This window comes from Pleurodeles waltl, chromosome 5 (assembly GCF_031143425.1).
Source record: "Pleurodeles waltl isolate 20211129_DDA chromosome 5, aPleWal1.hap1.20221129, whole genome shotgun sequence".
In the NCBI taxonomy this organism is placed as follows: domain Eukaryota; kingdom Metazoa; phylum Chordata; class Amphibia; order Caudata; family Salamandridae; genus Pleurodeles; species Pleurodeles waltl.
Genome location: NC_090444.1, coordinates 1,205,383,746 through 1,205,403,858, shown reverse-complemented (window position 1 = coordinate 1,205,403,858; position 20,113 = coordinate 1,205,383,746). Strand labels below are relative to the sequence as shown.

Sequence of the window (20,113 nt, the reverse complement as noted above, 5' to 3'; positions counted from 1 at the left end):
GTATAACAGGCAGGACGGTCGGACAGATACCTTTCCCTGTGTGTATTTCTCTGCAGGTCAGCACCCATCTAAAGAAGGGTATATGGTGTGCCATCGCCAAGGACGTGCAGACCCTGGGGGTCTATAGCAGGTGGAGCACCCACTGTCAGAAACAATGGGAGGACCTGAGACGCCGGGCATGGAAGACGGTGAAGGTCAAGTGGGAATGCCCTCCCAACAAGAAAGGGGTGCCCATTGAACCCTGCCCCCCGATGGCCCGCATATGGTTGGTGGCCTATCCGGAGCTGGATGGGCACTAGGGGCATCACAGCAGCAACAAGGGAGTGAGTACAGTGCCCTTCATTGCTACTTATGCATGGTAGGGGTACCCGGGAGGGGGATGTGGGCCTGTGGGTGCCCCTAGGCCAGGCCTGACATTGCAGAGTAGGTCCCATGTTGGGCAGGATTCTGATGTGAAATTCCTCCAACCTAGCTAGTAGGCATCCAGTATTGGTCAGGGGTGTGTGGGTCTCAGGTATGCTGCTGTTGGCGGTAAGTGTCCCTACCCATGGCCTGGTGACTAGCATTGTAACTGGTAGTGTAAATGCCTAGTGCGTAGGGCTGTTCCCTGTGTGTGAGTGTGTTGTGTACTCCAACGGTGGTGTTGGTGCCGCCATTGACCAAGTGTATCCTTTGTCTCTCCCTCCCCTTTTTGTTTTGACATCCTGTCCTTATGTACATTAGCATCATCTGGCGGAGGAGCAGAGGCACCGGCGATGGAGGGAGCTGCATCCCAAAGGAGCCAGGAGGCCGAATCCACAGACGGTGAGGGCACCAGTGGGACGCAGGGCATGGGGAGCACCACGGCGAAGACTGAAGGGGACAGTTCAGACATGGATACCTCCTCCGATGGAAGCTCCCTGTTAGTGGCGGACACCTCTGTGCCCACCCCAGCTACAGGTACAGCCGCCACCCCCGTACCACCACCACCCTCCTAGCAGCCCCTCAGCAAGTTTCCTGTGCCCGCTCACCCAGGAGGGTGGGCATCTCCTTCGCACCAGGCACCTCAGGCCCTGCCCCAGTTAGCCCTGCTGCCCTGAGTGAGGAGGCTATTGACCTCCTGTGATCCATCACTGTTGAGCAGTCAACCATTGTGATTGCCATCCAGGGGCAGGCAGCCCAAATGCAACAGTCCAATACATTTCTGGAGGGCCTTCACACTGGCTTGCCGGCCCAACAGAGATCAATCCAGGCTCTGGCCTCCTCTCTGATGGCAGCCATTGTCCCTGTTTCCACCCTCCAACTTCCTCCACCCAATCCCATTCCCCTCAACCCCAACCTCACCCAAGCACACAGGCAGTCGAGCAGTCACACAGGACAACACACAAGAGTGTACATGTCAAACACAAGCACCACACTTCATCCCACAGGCACGCACACAGACACCATCCACATGCAGACATACCAAAATCCACTGCCTCCACTGTGGCCCCCTCCTCCTCCTCATCCACCTCCCTCCCAGTTGCGTCTCCACTCACACCTGCATGCACTACATCCTCATCCACGACCACCATCAGCAGCACACCCATCAGAACACACACCTCACTGGCAGTCACCACGCGAACATCCATGCACACATCCCCTGTGTCCTCACCCACTGTGTCTGTGCCTTCTCCTCCTAAAGTACACAAACACAAGCACTCAGACACCCAACAGCCATCCACCTCACTACGGAATCAAGCCCAGGCACCTGCACCTAAACACAGCAGACTGACATCTCCTACAACCACTCCCTCTTCATCCACTCCCAAACCATCTTCCTCTTCCCACCCCAATGTCCCTAAGAAGCTTTTCCTCTCCACCATTGACCTCTTCCCTCCCCCTTCCCCCGTCCTTCACATCAGGCCAGGGTGGTCAAAACCCAGGCAAGCACCTCAGCCACCCAGTCCACGGGAACAGTAGTGCCCCCAGCAACTCCAGGTGGGAAAGGTTTCCCGGCCACAAGCCAGCCAGCCAGACGGAAAAGGTGCCAGCCCCAAGTGCTGCAGGAAGGAAGGGCAAGGAGCCAGCCCCAGCTGCAGGAAGGAAGGGCAAGGAGCCAGCCCCAGCTGCTGGCAGTGAGGACAAGGGCCCTGGTGCTGGGACTCAGTCAGAGCCCCCACCAACCATGGTGGTGCAGCCGTCCGAGGCTTCAGGGAATGGGCTGGAGCCTCCCCACCACCACGACCAGCAGCACCGGCACCAGCACTGCCACCAGCAGCAGCAACACCAGTGGATAGCCATCTGAGACTGCAGGGAATGGGCTGGAGCCTCCCGCCACCACCACCAGCAGCACAGCCACCAGTACCACCAGCAGCAGCACCAGTGGGCAGCCATTCGAGGCTGCAGGGGATGGGCTGGAGCCTCCGCCCACCACCACTAGATCCACCAGCAGCACCGCCACCAGCACCACCAGCAGCAGCACCAGTGGGCAGCTGTCCGAGGATGTAGGGGATGAGCTGGAGCCTCCTCCACCACTACCAGAAGCAGCACCACCACCACTGCCACCACTGAACAGCCGTCACCGCCAGCGGACATTCTGTAGACCTGCATCCATGGGCTGTTGTGGGGCCTGCCCCCTGCAAATCCTGTGGGTATGACACCCACCTGAGAGACTGTTTCCTTGCACTCCCCAAGATCTGCATCACAGGGTACGATGTCCCCTCCAGAACCAGTGGAGTAGCCATCCACTCACCCCATCCTCCCCAGGATGAAGATCATTGGGCACAATGTCCCCTCCAGAACCAGTGGAGAAGCCATCCACTCACCCCATTCTCCCCAGGATGAAGATCACTGGGCACAATGCCCCTTCCAGAACCAGTGGAGAAGCCATTCACTTGAAAGACTGTGGCCTTGCACTCCACAGGACAGAGTAATGGGCATGTTGCCCCCTCCAGAGCATGTTGGCAAGTCACCCACTTGAGAGACTGTGGCCTTGCACTCCCCAGGACTGAGTAATGGGCATGTTGCCCCCTCCATGACCAATGACGTTGTATCATCTTCATGCTCAGGTGCCCCCCGTTCTCTGTCCCCATGAGGTGCCTGCCTATTTTCGACCTGATGCCCCTGCAGTGTGCTCTCCGTGTTGTTGCAGGAGTAACGTGGGGCCTTGGACTTTGTAATGTGGCCTGTGGCCCACAAACATTGAGGACTGGGCAGTGTCCCTTGATTGGTAAATATGTATATACTTTTTTATTTGGATGCATGTATTGCTACTATATATGTATCTTATTACACTCTTTTTACTCTATTGTAGTTGTCCTTGTATTATTCCTGAGGAGTATGGGGTAAATATGTTATGTTGCTGCATCTACTCACCGTCGTTGTCTTCGCCGTCATTGGTGTTCGTAGTGGAGCAACAAGTAGAAGAGCATGGGGAAGACAAGCAGCTCGGGCTCCATGGCGGCGTGGTTGTTCCCTGCGTCTCCACAGGTGAGTAGTTTCGTTTCTGTGCAGTGTTTCCGCCAGGCTTTTGATGTCGTTGGTACCACCCCGGAAAAGGTGGCGGATTGGACTCTCATAATACAGTGGGCAGAACATTGTCTTCAGCCTGGCTGTAGGCGGTTATCGCCGTGGTGCCTGTTGATTCGGCCCTGGCGGTCGGTGTGTTAAAGTGGCTGTCTAAAGTGTCTGAGCTGTTTCCGCCATGGTCATAATTTGGCTGTATTTACTGCCAGCCTGTTGGCAGTATTACCGCCAATTTATCACCAACTGCCAGGGTTGTAATGACCCCTATGTGTTGTTACAATATCAAAGGTGTAATTTTAAGTAAGGCAGACTTACTGACCTTGTCAAGGGGTCATAATGACAAAAACTAAAACGTGGGCCTATTGGCCTTATCAAAGGGTGAGAATATGAACATATATGAAACAGGTCTCTCATCTTTGTCCACAAATTACCGAAACTCCTGTTCCCTGCCCAGGAGAGTGCAGGTGAGGTGTATGCCTGCAATCCTTCATGCAAGGAGCTACAGTATCCCGGGTATCAGATCCCTGGGACACTGCAAAATATCAGACCTCAGGGGATGGGTTACCGGCGCCGATCTTGGCTTGGGGAGAGGGGTCACATGGCCTCTTCCCTATATCTGAAACCCAGGGTTTATGTTTTTTAAGTACCTTTTCTTTATTAAAAAAGATTTGCAGCAGATCCAAATTTGTAGCAACATTTTACAAAACAAATGTTTTTGGCCCCAGGAGGGCTGTCTGGGACCCCTCTCACCAGGACTAAGGGGGAAGGGTATCCCAAGTCTAACCCCTTATATATTTGTTTTATCTTTTTTCAGGACTAGGGGTCAGTTTCTGCACCTACCATTGCTGCCTCCACATTGTTTGTGATGTGTTGGCAGCTAATCAGATCTCATCTTGAGGTTTGTTGGCTTTGTAAGGACAGCGGGTCCTGTCAGTGAAAGAGATGTCCCAGATCACTGAACATTTCTATATTGGGAGGACAGGTACTCCCTCAGGGCAATGTAGGTAGACCAAATACTGTCATCCGTAGTTTAAATCTGACCCTTAGTCTTTGAAATTCCAACTGAGGAGTACACTTCTAATACCTCTCAGGACCTCAGGGGAGGAACAACGGAACATGAGTGACTGTTGTTTGCGGTGCTCTTGTTTAAATGCATTCTCGCTCCAAAAAGTGATACGCGGATGCATTTCATGCTAAAAAGCACAAAATGACTGATTTACATTTTGTGTAATTATGCATAATTTCTGCCATAACTATGTAAAAGCAGAAAGAAAATTACATAGATCTTGTGTACTCCTAGCTATAAGACCTACACAGAGATGACTTAATATTTAAAAGGTAGGTCTTTACTTGTCTAAAACGGGTATTGTAACAGGTGGCACTGCAGGGTTTCATTACAGCAGCCAGACTAAAAGGAGGTACTGAAGTCATTTATGTCCTTACACTGCAGTGGATGGCACAATAAGTACTGCAGTACAAAAGTACCATTTAACTTCCAGTCATTGTGTGCTCTTTTTACACCATAGAGTAGGGACTTACAGGCGAGTTAAACGTGAAAATTAGGAATAGACTATTCAACCAGGTTTAAGGGTAAACACAAGCACTTTACTACTAGTTAACAGGGATAAAGTACACAAAGTTTTAAAGCTGGTCAAAATACAATTCAGCAAAACGTTAAAAATCCGGATGACCATGTGAAAAGGGCAGATTTGCTGCAAGGACTCTCTCGTAAATTGTAGTCATGAGAGGAATGAAAGAACCCCTATCCAACAATAAATGCCGAAAGGCATTGTGTATATAAAATGTTTGCTCCCTACAGCTCATATCAGTTCTCTGTAAAAAGCATTATCTGAGAGATTGAATCTCATAATGTAAACTTCAATGCCCTCATTATGAATTCGCTGAGCAGTATTACATGGGTGCTGCTCCAGTCAACTAATTGTCAGTGTGTCTGGACTCAATATTCCGGGTCTAGAACTACAAGACACATTTTTTTCTGGGTGTCAATCCACACCCTGTAAAAAACATGAATGCAAGGCAGGCAAGGGCTGCAGGTCAAGTTATCGCCCTGCACCCATCTAGCCCTACAACAGTATGGAAGGGCAGACAATGCTCCATCAGAGAGTGAACAGCCTACCCAACCCAAGACATCATCTTGAACAGTGCAAATACTAATGGCCCCTACTACCAGTTGCACATACTTATCAAATGCTCAGAACAGATGGTAAATATCTGCATTAAACTCCTTGGAATCGAGGGTAAAACTGCAGTAAATGACCCAGTAATTCTGGATCTGATAAATTGTTCACCATTTCAGGTAGTTTAACTCATAATCTCCATCAAGTTACAGGGAAATACTCACTGGTATAGTTAATTCCAGCCCCGGTGTCTCACTGTGGAGTTAATGGGGAACTTATAATGAGGGGCACTCTATGTTCTGTCTGTATGTATGGTCTAGCCTCACTCCAATGTAAAGCTCTCTGTTATAAACTGATATAGCTATTCAAAACTGCAAATGAAGTGAAACAAATGAATAAGGAAAACCTTACGCAGAACAAGGTTTGGACTACTAGAAATGTCTCTTCCATTTTCCCTGGCCATAAGAGGCCTAACTGCTGCATTCCTTTAATAATTTCCAGGACTGCCTACAGAATCTAAAACAAAAGAGTTGCGATAGGTGTTGTAGAATATCTAGCAGCAATGACGTGTCTCAAGAGAATAGGCCAAACCCATGTACTTCCGGCACACTCAGTAACATTCAAGTGCGATATTAAGCAGGTTGCCATGATATGTGTCCTTAAGAGGCAAGGGCCAACTGCTCGCAGACTTGCCACAGTGATACAGAGGATCAAACACGTGCTGTAGTTCATTCTCAGCTCGACTCCCCAATAAAACACATCTTCAGAGCACTGGTGGGTGAGTCCTTCCCATAGTGCACACCCTCTGCAATAATTCACATGAATGACTATATGCAAGCAAATTCGGACAACGAGGACACAGCTATGCGCCTGATTGCACCTCAGCACAAAGCTGCATAAGAGCTCTTCTTGACCCCCAACACATTTGAATGATACACAGTTACTGCAATAAGGTTAAGTGTCAAATGAGGCCGGATTTACCAGAGCCAATGTGTCCTTCAAAATACAGTGCCCTGTTGTTTTGCCACTATCTAGTTTAGCGTGACATGCATATAGTTGTCCTAACTCGTAAGAAACACACTGATCTATAATGAGAAAAGAGCCACCAACTGTGCTCGCAGGTGACAGAAGCCACTTACTCCAGAGCATGAATGTATAGCCAATAATATTAGATCAGGACTGATTTTGTAAGGTATAACAAAGTATATGTTGGGAAAATATCACATGGGGTATTATTACCTACATAATCCCAGTAGCAAAAAAGGTTCCATTACGAGTACCCTGTTTTTTATGACCCGCACCAATGTATGCAAAGATCACAATTACAAATGGTGCGTAATTTACTATGCTTAATATTTACTGGGTGCGCTAAGGACCAGGCACAACCGGAATCATTTCAGCAGTTCAAATCTGCCGAAATTGTATATAGGGAGAAGGCTTTGTTATTTCTGGGACATCTAGATTTTGGTGCATTAAAAATAAATATCTGCATTTTATTTCCCTTTGGAAAGGGAAAACGTATAACCAAACTATGATTACACCCCATAACATTATAAAAGCAAGAGTTTTTTTTACCAGTTGTGATAATTAAATTTGCATAGCTGCCCCTGTCACTCACAATTAGGACCAAAGAGGACATATTTTCCTGAAATTCTATTTTGGTACTGAGTCAACTTTTGGTCTTGGAATACGCAGTTTTGAATAATCATTAAAAGGTAAGGAAATTACTGCATCACAATGGTATACATACATTTCATAGCTGAGGAACCCACTTAATAAGGCAGGGGGAGTCAAGAACAAGGCCCCTCAAAAGAAATCCTCTGTGCTCATAAATTAGAAAAAAATCACCAGACACCCATTTTGTTGGTTTTGAGAATAACACTTCTAAACATGTATTTATTACAAACTAGCAGAAACATACACATTACATATGAAATCATCAACAATCCACAAAATTATTCACATCTACAATGCCCAAATCTGTACAGATAAAGAGATATCAAATCTCCTAACTTTTTCTCTAAACCATAGTCATGTTTGAATACCCAGCTGGCACTTTCACTGTCTGAGAAATAACATTGGGCCCCTTCTGTGGAGTCCTGGATACCCCTTATTGAGTTAAACTCAGGACAAATGTAGCTGCTCTCCTCCACCAGGCAGCTGGGTCAATTAGAAAGCTGAGACAAAAGTGGCTAGGGACAGTAACAGAAGTGTCCACCTCAATACCTCTTTGACCATCAGAGGTCCACTGCCTGTGCCTGGGGTAACATATACCAATATCCAATATTTTTAGAATGTCTGATGTCAAGGTCTCTATCTGTCCTGTGGCCCACCATATGTCCATCCTGCCAAACAAGACAATACACTAAGAAAAAACACCATCTGTTTCTTCTATCACCACTACACCAGAAACACTTACAAGCATGGATAAGAAGGAAAGATGAAAAAGGAACTGGGTGTGATTCAAGAAGGCAGCTTCAGGGCATCAAGTAGTGAAAAGAAGCCAGCTTCGTGGCCTGTCAGCTTAATTTGACCTGACCTGTTGCTCACTTCCCCTACAGTGCCCCTCCAACCAATCAGAGACACAGTCGGTTTTCACTGGCTTTTATGGACCCCCATGGCTACTGTCAGCATTCAAAACATACAAACAGCATTGTTGTTGGCCATCCCTTCCATCTGCTGTTGGGCCCGCACATATCCCAAAGAGCCCCCATGGAGATGACCCCTCAGTTTCATACTTATCATGGTTTTGGATACCAAAGAGTCCATTGGCTCACTTATGGTAAGATAGCAGTCAATAGTTCTGCTCTATAGACACTGACTAGGAAATTTGGGACAATTAGCATCAAAACCCCACACAGACACACAGGTTGAAACAACACCAGAACAAAGCAACTGAAACCACAGTACAACAGATTACTACACAAGACAAAACAACTAACAATATAACCAAATAATTCATTGTAAATCCACAACACAAAAAAACCCTACCAACGAAGAGAGTGCCACACCACAACAATAAACAACTGAACAACACAAGGCAGTAATGCAAAAAAACCCACAACACAATACTATATTGACACAATACTAAACACTTAAAGTGGCTTAACAACATAGCAACGCAGAACAATAGCAACACTGCACAAGCACTAGACAAACGCAGCTGCCTTGCAGCACAACACAAAGACATAAAACACTCACAACTTAACAAAATACTATAAATATCACACCAAAACACAACACCACATCAACAACACAATACACCCAATTAATAACAATCATAAAGACAATGCAAACAACACAAAAACACAACACATCGAACTTACCACAAGTACAACACACAACAAAATCTGACATCATAAAACAACACAAACACAACACTGCAACACATTGTAGAAAATTATTACAAAATACATTAACACGCACCACTCAAAATCACACCACAATACCTCAATAAAACTCTATAGCAAACTCTACCTCTAGCCACCACCTATCCCCCCCCAACCCCTTGATTTTTCTGTGCCTATTTACTCTTCTGTGCTTTATTTAATTAATCCTTTTTACATGGAACATGCAGACTGAGAAATTCCATATATGAAATATTAACTGTATTTTTGTGGGTACAAAGTGTATGTCTGTGAATCTCTGATATTAATCAGTTGTTATCTGTTGCACAAATCTTAGCTCGTGCCACAACAAAGTGCAAGCCATAACCCATATCTAATATGGACTGTTCACAACCTCCCACATGATCTAAAACATGCCAACTCAAATGATAATGATGACAACACTGATGATATTGCATATCAACATACCACTGACATGATAAATTATATCAATGTGAATATAGTATCATTTCTTTTGCAGTTGTGAATCAATATTTAATGATGTTGTGTAGTAAGTTGAGCCCTTCAGTTTGTGGTGGGCTTGGCTTTATATATGTTTTGAGGTTTTGTTCTGTACTCAGTATTACACACCAACAACCACCTTAACTCCCCCGTAACATTCATTTTTTCACTTCAACTAAAGGAGTTTGTATAAGTCACGCTTTCCTTGCTTAAAAGGTGCATATTTGTTAACCCCTTTCCTTGGTCAAGGTTGATCATGTCTTTTTTCCTCCCCACTTTATCCAAGGGCAGGAGGTATTTTTTGTGCTCACAAATGGTGGTGAGGGAGGGGTTTATTTACATTATCCTGCACCTTGCAGAATGTTGAAAGATATGTAGGGCCCTTCCCTCATGGGTGTCTTTGTTTTCCACCAAGCCTTATTTGAGGGCCAGTGTGTTTATTTATTTTTTCAGCACAGACCGTGCCTAAGAATGTGAGGTGATTCATTTCCTTCAGCTGTGAAAAGGACAGTGGAGGTGTTAACTTCATCGTGTTTACTGAAGAGTGAGGTTATGTTTGTTTGCACTCTTGACTTGATAAATAGTGAGGAAATCTGGTTTGCTCACTCCTTGGCTATGGGCAGGGTAGAACTTTATGCGGGTGGGAAAGGTCTTTGTTTTCACCCTCCACCTTAGGCAAAGCTCAAGGGCATGGGCCTGCGCTGGCCTCTCCTGCCTTTATTAATGGTAGTGAAATTTCGGTTTGCCATCCACCTTAGCTAAGGGTAGAGGAGGTCTTAGTTTGCACCCCACCTTGTGAAAGGGTGGAGGGAATGGGAGATTTTGGTTTGCCTCACCACCTTCCACAAGGCCAATGCAGTGCATTGTGACCTCCATGCCATGTCCAAAGGTGGTGTGTATTTAGTTAGCAACCTGCCATTCCTGCTTTGTCACAGTGTGTGTTTAGGGGCAGGTGAAATCTGCAGAAACTGCCCTGCTTTCCCAAGGAAGAAGACACTCTCTCAAATGTTATCCCTATAAATGGGAGCATCTAAAGATATAAAAGAAAAAATAGTGGTATAAGGGTTTTTAGTCTCTCTTGATGCTCAAGAGCATCGTGAGAGATGAAAAAATAAATGCACGTGTGCCCCCATCTCGATCAAGACCAGGTTTTTTCTTTTGTCAGCTTCTTCTGCATTGCCAAATGAAGGTGGTTCTACTTTTGAATTATTCAGCTATTTGCAATGGTGGGACCATTAGACTTTTGCCTGCCTCACCTTGCCCAAAGGGGTCATTTGCTTTTTGAACCCCCTTCAGTGTCCAGGAGTGGATGTTTTTAAGCCCACTCCCTTAGCCAAGAGCACGTTACCAGAGAGTAATTTCAATAGCTCTCGCCTTGTGCAAACATTCGCTGTGGGGGTTTTGCCTTTTTAACCTCCTTTCACCTTGCCCATCGGCAATCATGAGGGGAGTATGGATTATAACCACCACTCCTTGCCAAAACAGGGTGATTGGATTTTTGAACTAATGAGTCCAAAGGCATTGGGTATATTTTTCACCTGCTACTCCATTGCTGTATTTTTACAATTCCCCATCCTTGGACTAAGTGAAGAGTGTAAATATACACCCTAGCTTACAGCAAGATGGATCAGTGTTCTGAAACTCCACAGCACTCCAGTCATGCAGGGGGGGCTCAGTGGATTGCATGTCAGAACATCATATACAGAGATATCGTCTGACATTAACATCCTGTCTTAAATAACTTTTACAAAAATTGGTTAAAATATTTTCTTATTTTAAATCTAGTAGGGTGATACTTAAGATACAAAATAAATGTAGATGATATTTTTACAATGATATTCTTATTCCACCCTACATGGACACATTTTAGCGTCTGAACTTTGATGATGTCAGGTGTATCTATTACTACTTTCAACACAATGGGAATTTTCTGAAATCCTCAGCACTCCAACCATTCAAGTGGTTTTGGGGGCAAAAATCCATCCTCCAAACTTTGGCAGGATGAGGGTGGGTGTCACGAAGTACCCCAAACCTCAATATCACATATTTGACAGTGCAAAAGGGGTTAAAGGTAACTTTTTCATCATAATTTTTCAAGGTGGTGGAGAAATATTTTGATGCACATTCGGCGCAAACCTTGCCCCATATTTAAACTTTTAACACCCAACCCCGCAGACGCCACCGTGTGCGTCATTTTTTGGAAGCGGGAAACTGCCTTTTGTTAATGATATGCAAGGTAGGTGTTTCATTCCAAAAAATGCACCTTATTTATACCCCATCGTCATTTTGACGGACAGGAGGGGGTGGGCCTTAAAAAACGGCGCACAGCCTGAGTAATTTTTTGGGACTCAGAGCAGTCCGCAGCGCCGGCTAACGTCATTCCTTAAATAAGGCGCCCGCATGGTGTGTTGGAATGGCGTTAGCCGGCGGTAAAATTTTTGATGCACAACTGCGTTGGCCCAGTTGTGCATCAAAAAGTATAAATATGGCCCATAGTGTCCTTCTGTGGGAAACAATGAACACGGCTCAGACTGAGGTGGGGCTTTTTGAGGTAATTTCTTCCTTATATTGAGGAAACACAGTATTGGACTGTTATGTGTTCTGTGGGGAGATGCCCGATTCATTTTTGGTACAACAGGTCATCAGACAGAGTTGTCGCCCGTCTCGTACTTTAATAGTTTTAATAATAATTGGAATGTGACAATAAATGAATGTGAGGTGATTGCCCTGTGCGAATGTGCATTAATTCCCCTGTTTACTTTGTTCATATGAGCATATGATGCAGCAATATTAGTTCTGATATAAGTCCTTAAGTTGTTATTCACCTTCAAACTGTATTGTGAATGGACAATACTGGAGTTGATTGTTTCAAAATGTAAAATGTTAATTGGAGGGATTGAATATGTACCAAAGAAGTGTGCAGCTCATTTGTGGAATTGGTGGATGTGTATGCCTATCTCAGTCTGAGATTCTGCCAGTAGGATACATGAGCTACTCAAATTAATAAAAGTGTGAATTTTATGGTTAATACATTGCATGAGGTAGTGGCAATTGTGTCTAAGTTTGGGAGCTGGCTGCTCTCAGCACTCTTGCACGTTTTAGAGCAATAATAGAGACATGGCTTTCAATGGTGCAAAGAGATGGGCATGTCTATAATTTGATGCCTCTACTTTTTCCTCAGAATCTTACTAACACAGGTTTACAACCTCCACAATCTGTGATTTTATTATTCTTAGAACTTGATGTTACAAATATATTTATAGATGTGCTACCAGGCCCCTCCTGTTTGGAGCAACCCCAAAGGTCCTACTTTATTTTCAGTCATTAAAATATCTAATGAGATATGAAGGAACGTTGAACCTTAAGAAGATCATTAAATATAAATGTAGTGTTTAGAAAAGAATATCAACAGATGGCCCAATTCACAAAGGTAAATGTACACTTTTGTGTATGTTTACTCTTTTTCGGTATTCACAAACTAACAAATTAATAGTAACTTAAAGACTCACCATAGTCAGAGTGGTGAACTCCACATATAAAAAGATAGGCCTGTCCTTTTTTTCTATGTCTGGAGTATTTCTCCTCGCTGACTACAGATTCTCCACAGTCGTAAAGTTACTATTGCATTGTGTTTGTGAATATGAGAAAGAATAGGCGTGCTCAAAAGTGTAAGTTTACCTTTGTGAATCGGGCCCTCAATGTGTAGCTCTTATTTAGGTCTTTTGTTTCTTTGCTGTAAATTTTTTCAAGTTGAAGGGAATATTTTTATCGGACAACAGTACTCCACTTAAAAATTTCTCAGTTAAATTTTGATTAGGCATTTATGCTTGGCTTGTTTAGTAACCAAGTGGTCTAGGGCCAATGTACTCTATTGTATTTGCAATATAGGCCAGAAGGTGGATGAACTACCTTTTTTGTTGACGTGGCTCTATTATTCTAGGTTAACGGCTGTGAAATTAATACCTATTTTTAAATCAACAAATGTAAGGTTAAATAAGGAAGCTCTTTACTTGTATAATCAATCTGTCCTGTAAAAACAAGCACTTGCACTTATGAGAGTCAAAATTCCAGAATAAATAGTTTAAAGTTGCTATTGGATCCTAGGCAATGGACCTTTGAGGGGTTCTATGAGACACACCTCAAAGGTGCAAATCTGCAAATCCAACATTAACAATTTTCAAATTATCAATGACATTTTATATTAGTCAATGATGAGAGCTGAAAAAAGGTTTAGTACTTTTAGTATCAGTTTTCTTAGCTTCTCATGCTTATTGACAAAATCAGCATTTTTAGCAAAGAACAATAAATTAGTGTTAAACAGAACAATTCCTGCAGTACATTCCACACAATTAAATTGTCATAGTCTAATCTAAAGGATGGTTCTGTAAAAAAGGTGATCAGTCAATCAGAGTAACCCATGAAGAGTTTGTCAATTTAGAGATGTGAAAGCGTTGAAAAACTCAGGAGCATTTCAGAGCAAAATAAGTTTCAGGCAGAGAGTCTTAGAATGAATCTTAGGGCCTAATTATGACCTAGGACCACCAGAACCATGGTGGCGGTCAGACCTCCCCTGCTGTGGAGGTCAGACTGCCACATTATGACCCTGGCAGTCGGACTGGCACTGGATCAGTGATTCAAACAGGCTGACAGCGGGTGCAGGTTGCATGCAGTCATGCAGCACCACCCTGCTGATTGCAACCTGGTTCTCCGCCAGCCTTTTCATGGCGGTTTCGCCTCCATGAAAAGTCTGTTGGAGAACATGAGCAGGGGGCCCAGGGAGGCCCCTGCACTGCCCATACCCGTTGCATGGACAGTGTAGGTGTCCTCCTCACCAGCACCCTCGTAATGCGCACTGCTCAGCAGACAGTGCGCATTTCGGGGGTGCTGGTGCCCCCTGCTGGCGGCAGCATTACCACATGTTCAATTATGAGCCAGCAACAATGCTGCCACTATTTTCCTGCTGGGCTGAATAGCAGAAATCTTGGTTTCCACTCGTCAGCCCAGTGGGAAAGTCATAATAGGGCCGGAGGGGAGGTCACCACTCCAGTGGCAGGCCACCCTGTCAGGAGTTTGACGGGTGGGTGTTCCTATCTGCCAAACTCGTAATCAGGGTCTTTGTGTCCAATTCAAAGTAGCTTAAAATGAGTCTGAGGAGTATCTAAATGAGTGTCTGTGAACAGCGTCAGAATGGGGAGTATGATCAAAGTTGAATGAGCCTAAGCTTCAAAGCTTCAATGCTTCCCACAATAATCCAGGAAGATGCATTTTAGAATAACACAGTTTGGTCAATTGTAACCTCTTTCTTTGTCTCCATCATCAGTTTGTCCAATCAGGCACTGATGTCTTCATGAGAACAGGATAGCTTTAATCGACTAATGTCGGAATAGACATTTGATTTATCATACTTTACTGTTGAAACTAAACTATCTACTGAATACCATTTCCCATCATTATAAGAAATAGGAGAGAAAAGGTTTATGGTTAGTGTAATGTATATTTTACAAGTCACATCTCGTTTCCCATTTGCACCTTTCTATTCAGCTTATTCATGAAGGTTAGAATTTGTTATTTAAATTTGAACATTTTATTCATTCTATGAATTTATGAGCGAGTGAAGGTAAACAGAATATAGTATATAACATGGACCACTGTTAAAGGCTCCACAAACATTTTAACAGTTATTCATAATATATTGTTAGGCTAGGTCACTAATGATAATCAAGTAAAATGTGTACTTGATGGCACATTCTTTAACCAAAGCCTACACATATTGCTGCCTTGTTCTTTTTCAGCAGCTAAGATAGCACAGAAATTACAAATAAATGCATTTCTCCCTCATTTTCAGCCCTACCTGTCATTTCTACATGTTTAATTCTGTACCTGATATTGGTTAATTAAAAGGCTCTTCCACACTTTAGATGCAATGATTTTAATATAAATTTCATTGCTTGTATTTGTCTGTATTTATTCCGTTTTTTTTGTAGTTACAATTGTATGTGTTTGATATAAAATTGTTCTTGTCTGAATTAACATTTATGATTACGAGGACTACATGTGTAAAATGTGTTACAAAATGGCATGGATTTAAAAAGGTGTAAACATTTTTTTCAAATTCTTTAGGGAATATAAACAACACCCAAAACACTCCAGCAGAGTCAACAGAAAAGTCACTCTGGGAGTTGTAATATGCAAACAGAGAATGTAAAAATATATTTTGGACTGGAATGACTACAGGAGACTTCTGTGCATGGAAAAACCTACAAAGTGAGGTAAGGGTGATAATCTTTGTGATACCTAATTACAGAATCAAACAAATATTTAGGCCACACTCTGACATTCCACTGAAGACCCTTGAACAAATGTTATCCTCCTTGTACCTTGTGCATGCAATTTCAGCTCAGTTTAATTACTTGCCATGATGCATATACTAGCTGCAAACGCCTGCCAGAGCAAACGCCAAAGTAAGTAGGTTGTCAGAAAGTGCATCATTAGCTTTCTTGCCACATGTTAGAAAATGTCCATGTTCTCACACACCCTGACTGAAGAAATGTTGCACTGGTTCTAATTGTTTACATTACAAACTTAAAAACCACAAAAACACATACTCAATAAATGCACAATCTGTATTACCAAATACTACTTTGAAAATGTAGTAGCCAAATACTGTTAACAAAGGAATCGCTTATTGCTCCTACATCTTCAGGCACTTTACCTTCAAACAATACATTGAAAATGGTGTGTTGAAACATACACTAGTATGTCATGTATGACCACATTGCCATCAAATCCCTTGAACAGATAAGAGATTAAAAGGCAACAATTTTACTCTACTCATTTTTATACTCTATATGACTAGGATTATGCCTTGGGTCCATAGTTGCTGGCACCCTTCACAAATTCCCTGGCAGACAGAGGCTCCAACACATGGCATCACTGAAAATGTTTTTTTGAACAATCTCAAATGCATGTGCCACAAGATTGTCTGTGATATGACTGTTGTATGTTGTATATTACACAACTTTGTTCTACAAAGTGGAATGCCTATTCAGGAGCACCTGGAGATCAATGTGTAATCTCACAATGAAGCACCAATAGGTCTAGCACAGACAGAGACTCGGAATAGACAGACAAGAAGGAAGATTATCCTTCTCAACTTCTTGATTTGTAAAAGTAGCCATAAATGTGATACCTTGACTCCATGTATGACTGAAGCCAATGTTATTATCATATGCTTCAATACATCCCATGAAATTAAAATAAATTAATATTTGGTTTCATTGTTTGCCAAGTTCTAGTGTTTATTCATTAACTGAAATCTGTAAACCATGTTCTGCATGCAGTGGGGCAAGAAGCAGTTTACCCTTCTTCTGGAGCCTTTGAATCCCTGCTTGATGATAGTGCCAATGAAGTGCACTGTTAAGTAATTCTTCATCAAATATCCAATGAGATAGTGCAGTGGGTGGTTCACCTTCAGCAGTTCAACTATCCTATGGAGAGTTGATGCAGTATCCCTGCGGGACTTGGTCATCTGGGCAGTGACGACTTTGTTTTGTCTAGCAGTCACATGTATTGTCCTTGTTTTGAGCACAATCTGACACCAAGAGCCACTAAAACTTTCTTTACATTATCAGACAGCCCCCCCAATGGCATTCTTGATTGACTTGTCTAGCCTTGCTGATATATCACAGAATCTATCTCATATAGCCTTGAAAAGTGCATTGTCCTGAAAGGCTTCCTTACTGTCTATTAATGTGCCATTTCTGCCTTTTAAGAAGGAGTTCATATTTTTACCATACTTTCCCATGGCAGTAAATGACTCAAGGTTTGTTTTTATGTTGTTTACATCTGCATGTATGGTTGCTGGCCTAGCCTTCACATCTGTGGCTGGACGGCTCTGGCAGTTATGTATTCTGTTGCAATAATTGTGGATATTATCCTTTTTCTCTGGGAGCATCATGGGAGCCTGAATGATTGTCTCTGAGGTTTTGGACACAGCAAATTCGACAAGAAGTTTGGTAATGCACCCTCTATGTATTCTGGCAGCTTTCTCCTGTACTAGTGCTTCTGGTATTTCTTCCAACAACAACATGACGTTCCCACTGCATGTCATGAGGAGGTTGATTATCTGGTCAACACAAGATGGTGTGTTACACCATTAGCTGTTGTGTTGTTCATTATCAGGAGGGAAACGTCATGTGAAGTGTTGTTTCACTGAGCACATCATGTTAAGGTGAAAGTACTTTAGAGGTGTCCATGATCGAATGACTTGAATTAGGTGTAGGAGACAGGTATGGGCATGGTCCACATTGTAATGGTTAGTGGCCATAATACAGTGTGAACTGTTAGTCAAAAATACAGAAAATGCACTATTTCATTTTACACTTCGCGTAGTGTGAAATGACACATGCAGTGGCTTTATTTCTGGTGTGGTGTTCTATATGGCTCTGTCCTTTTGGTTTGTTAGTGATATTTTCATTGCTGCGACACATTCTACAACTGTGTCTTATTGCACAGGTAGCTCTGTAACTTCTGTGCATTGTACACCAAGTTAAATCTCAATTGGACTTTTGTGACACATTATTATCAAAATATCTAAAAATTCACATGCATATGCAAACTACATTCAGGGCAGGTAGCATCTCTAGTTCACACTCCCCTTTAACTGTGATAAGCTTATCCAGTCCAGGTGCTTCCTACTACATTTGCATGTGTATTGCATGTGTGTAGGTATGGAAGAAGACTTAAATGCAGGGTCATCCTGGCTTTTAGTTTTACAATAAGAACATTTACATTGTTTACCTGGGATTATTTCTTCCTCAAAGCCTGAAGTGTTCAGCATTGGATCAACACATCAATTCTGAATGATCATAGATGTTGGGATTAGGGATCACAATCACTCCAGAATGTGTCACAATAATTATTGAGTATGAGTGCCAGCACCAGGGTCAGCAGGGGTTGGCACACACAGGGAGTGGAAGCCCACATTCCCATACCCACACCAAGTGTGAAATGGCAGATGAATCCCCTATATGGGAACCTACAATTGGAACTCCACGTCAGAGACAGAGAACTTCACTGTAGGTATGCAGTGGCCATTTGACCTGGGGAAACTGTTACTGGATAAGACTGTAGATGGCAACATAATGAAGTAGGTAATTCATTTTTATAAATAGCTAGTTCAGACAATACCAGTATTTGAGTATGCAAAAAATATATCTATTACCTGGCAACAGTGTAAGTTAGTGGATTCTCTCACTTTGCACATGATTCACACCCAGTCTTCTTCTAGTGTGCACCGCTGTTCTTTTTGCTGCTCCTTCATGTTCCCTAGTTTTTTAGCCTTTGTGTATTTTCTCTCTTTCTCCTTCAGTGAGTCATGATATTGTTGCTGTGCATTTTAAAGTATCACTCCAGACCAAGAAACCCACTTGGGCTGTGAAGTGTGATTTTGATTTGACACTGTGTAAGGCTACTATGTACATGTGGACATATACAGATAGTCCCAAAAATTCTAAAATTGAAAGGAAGTTAACTTCAATTAATATGAGAACAGTGGCTTTGCCATAAAATGAAAGCAGTAAGCAAGGATGCCCCCTTCTTCTTGTGTCCTAACTCAGCCGTAATAGGTCAATCTTAGCTTCTGCTCCTGGTACTACACGAGAAAGGTTGATATGAACATGTTTTAAGACAGTTGCGATTATGTTTGTAAATGTGAAACAAATGTGAGCAACGGTGTGAGTAGTTTATTGGGGTGTCTGTGTAAAGCACTGTTAGAGGGTGGCTGTGTGGGTCCCTGATGGCCCATGTGTTGGCATGAATGGATGTATGATGGCAGGTAAATTAGTGTATGATGTGGCTTTAGGAGTGTGTTAGGAGGCTGTTGTGAGAGCATTCCAGGGGGTGTATGAATGTATGCTGTGTGTAGGTGTAATAACATTGCTATGTGATTGTCTGATAAGGAATCTTTGGACATAGACTGGTGGTTGTGCAGGTTTTAACGGTGGTGTGCAGTCACCAATAATGTTGGGTGGGTGGCCATATATTGGCCATATGATGGTAGGTGGACACACGTATGAAAGTAGATGTGTTCACTCATGATATCATTAATAATGTGTATTATGTAGTTGGTTGTTTTGTGTTTGATATTGTTTTTAATGTTGTAAAGAGTATATGATGGAGTTGGAGTTAAGTTTTCAGCAGGTTTATGATACAAGGTGAAGGTTGTACCTTAATAAGACCATTTTATGACTTTATTTAATTTTTATGGTGAAGCCACCATTAACATATTAGTTAACCTTAATTTCCCTTCAACTTTAGTTTTTTTAGGGAATTTGGTTTGTTTTACAATTTTTAGCATTTTTATTGTCATTTGATGAGGAGCTTCTGGATGTAGGAAAGTAGCAATAATGACATTCAATAGTGAGTGTATTTGTGTGTATGGTAGGTTTGTTGGTGTATGATTGTGGATTTGCTGGCATAGCAAGTATTTCCTATATACCACCTTGCTGTTCCCTGGCATGCCTCTCTTGGAGCCCCCGCCTTCTCTGCAGCTGCTATGTGTGCCTATGCTTCTCATGCAGCCACTATATGTCACATTGCCCAGCCCTTCCACTCCCTCTGAGCCCCTCAACACCACTAACA

The 20,113-nt window shown here is 43.1% G+C and overlaps 1 protein-coding gene across 1 annotated transcript in view; it reads left to right on the top strand.

Moving 5' to 3' along the window:
• Nucleotides 1-20,113, top strand: part of MCHR2 (melanin concentrating hormone receptor 2) — a 1,568,356-nt gene that overhangs the window by 516,641 nt on the left and 1,031,602 nt on the right. Inside the window, exon 2 of the mRNA XM_069236760.1 lies at nt 15,593-15,741. The gene's annotated coding sequence lies outside the window, so the exon portion shown is untranslated. The remainder of the gene's footprint in view (nt 1-15,592; nt 15,742-20,113) is intronic.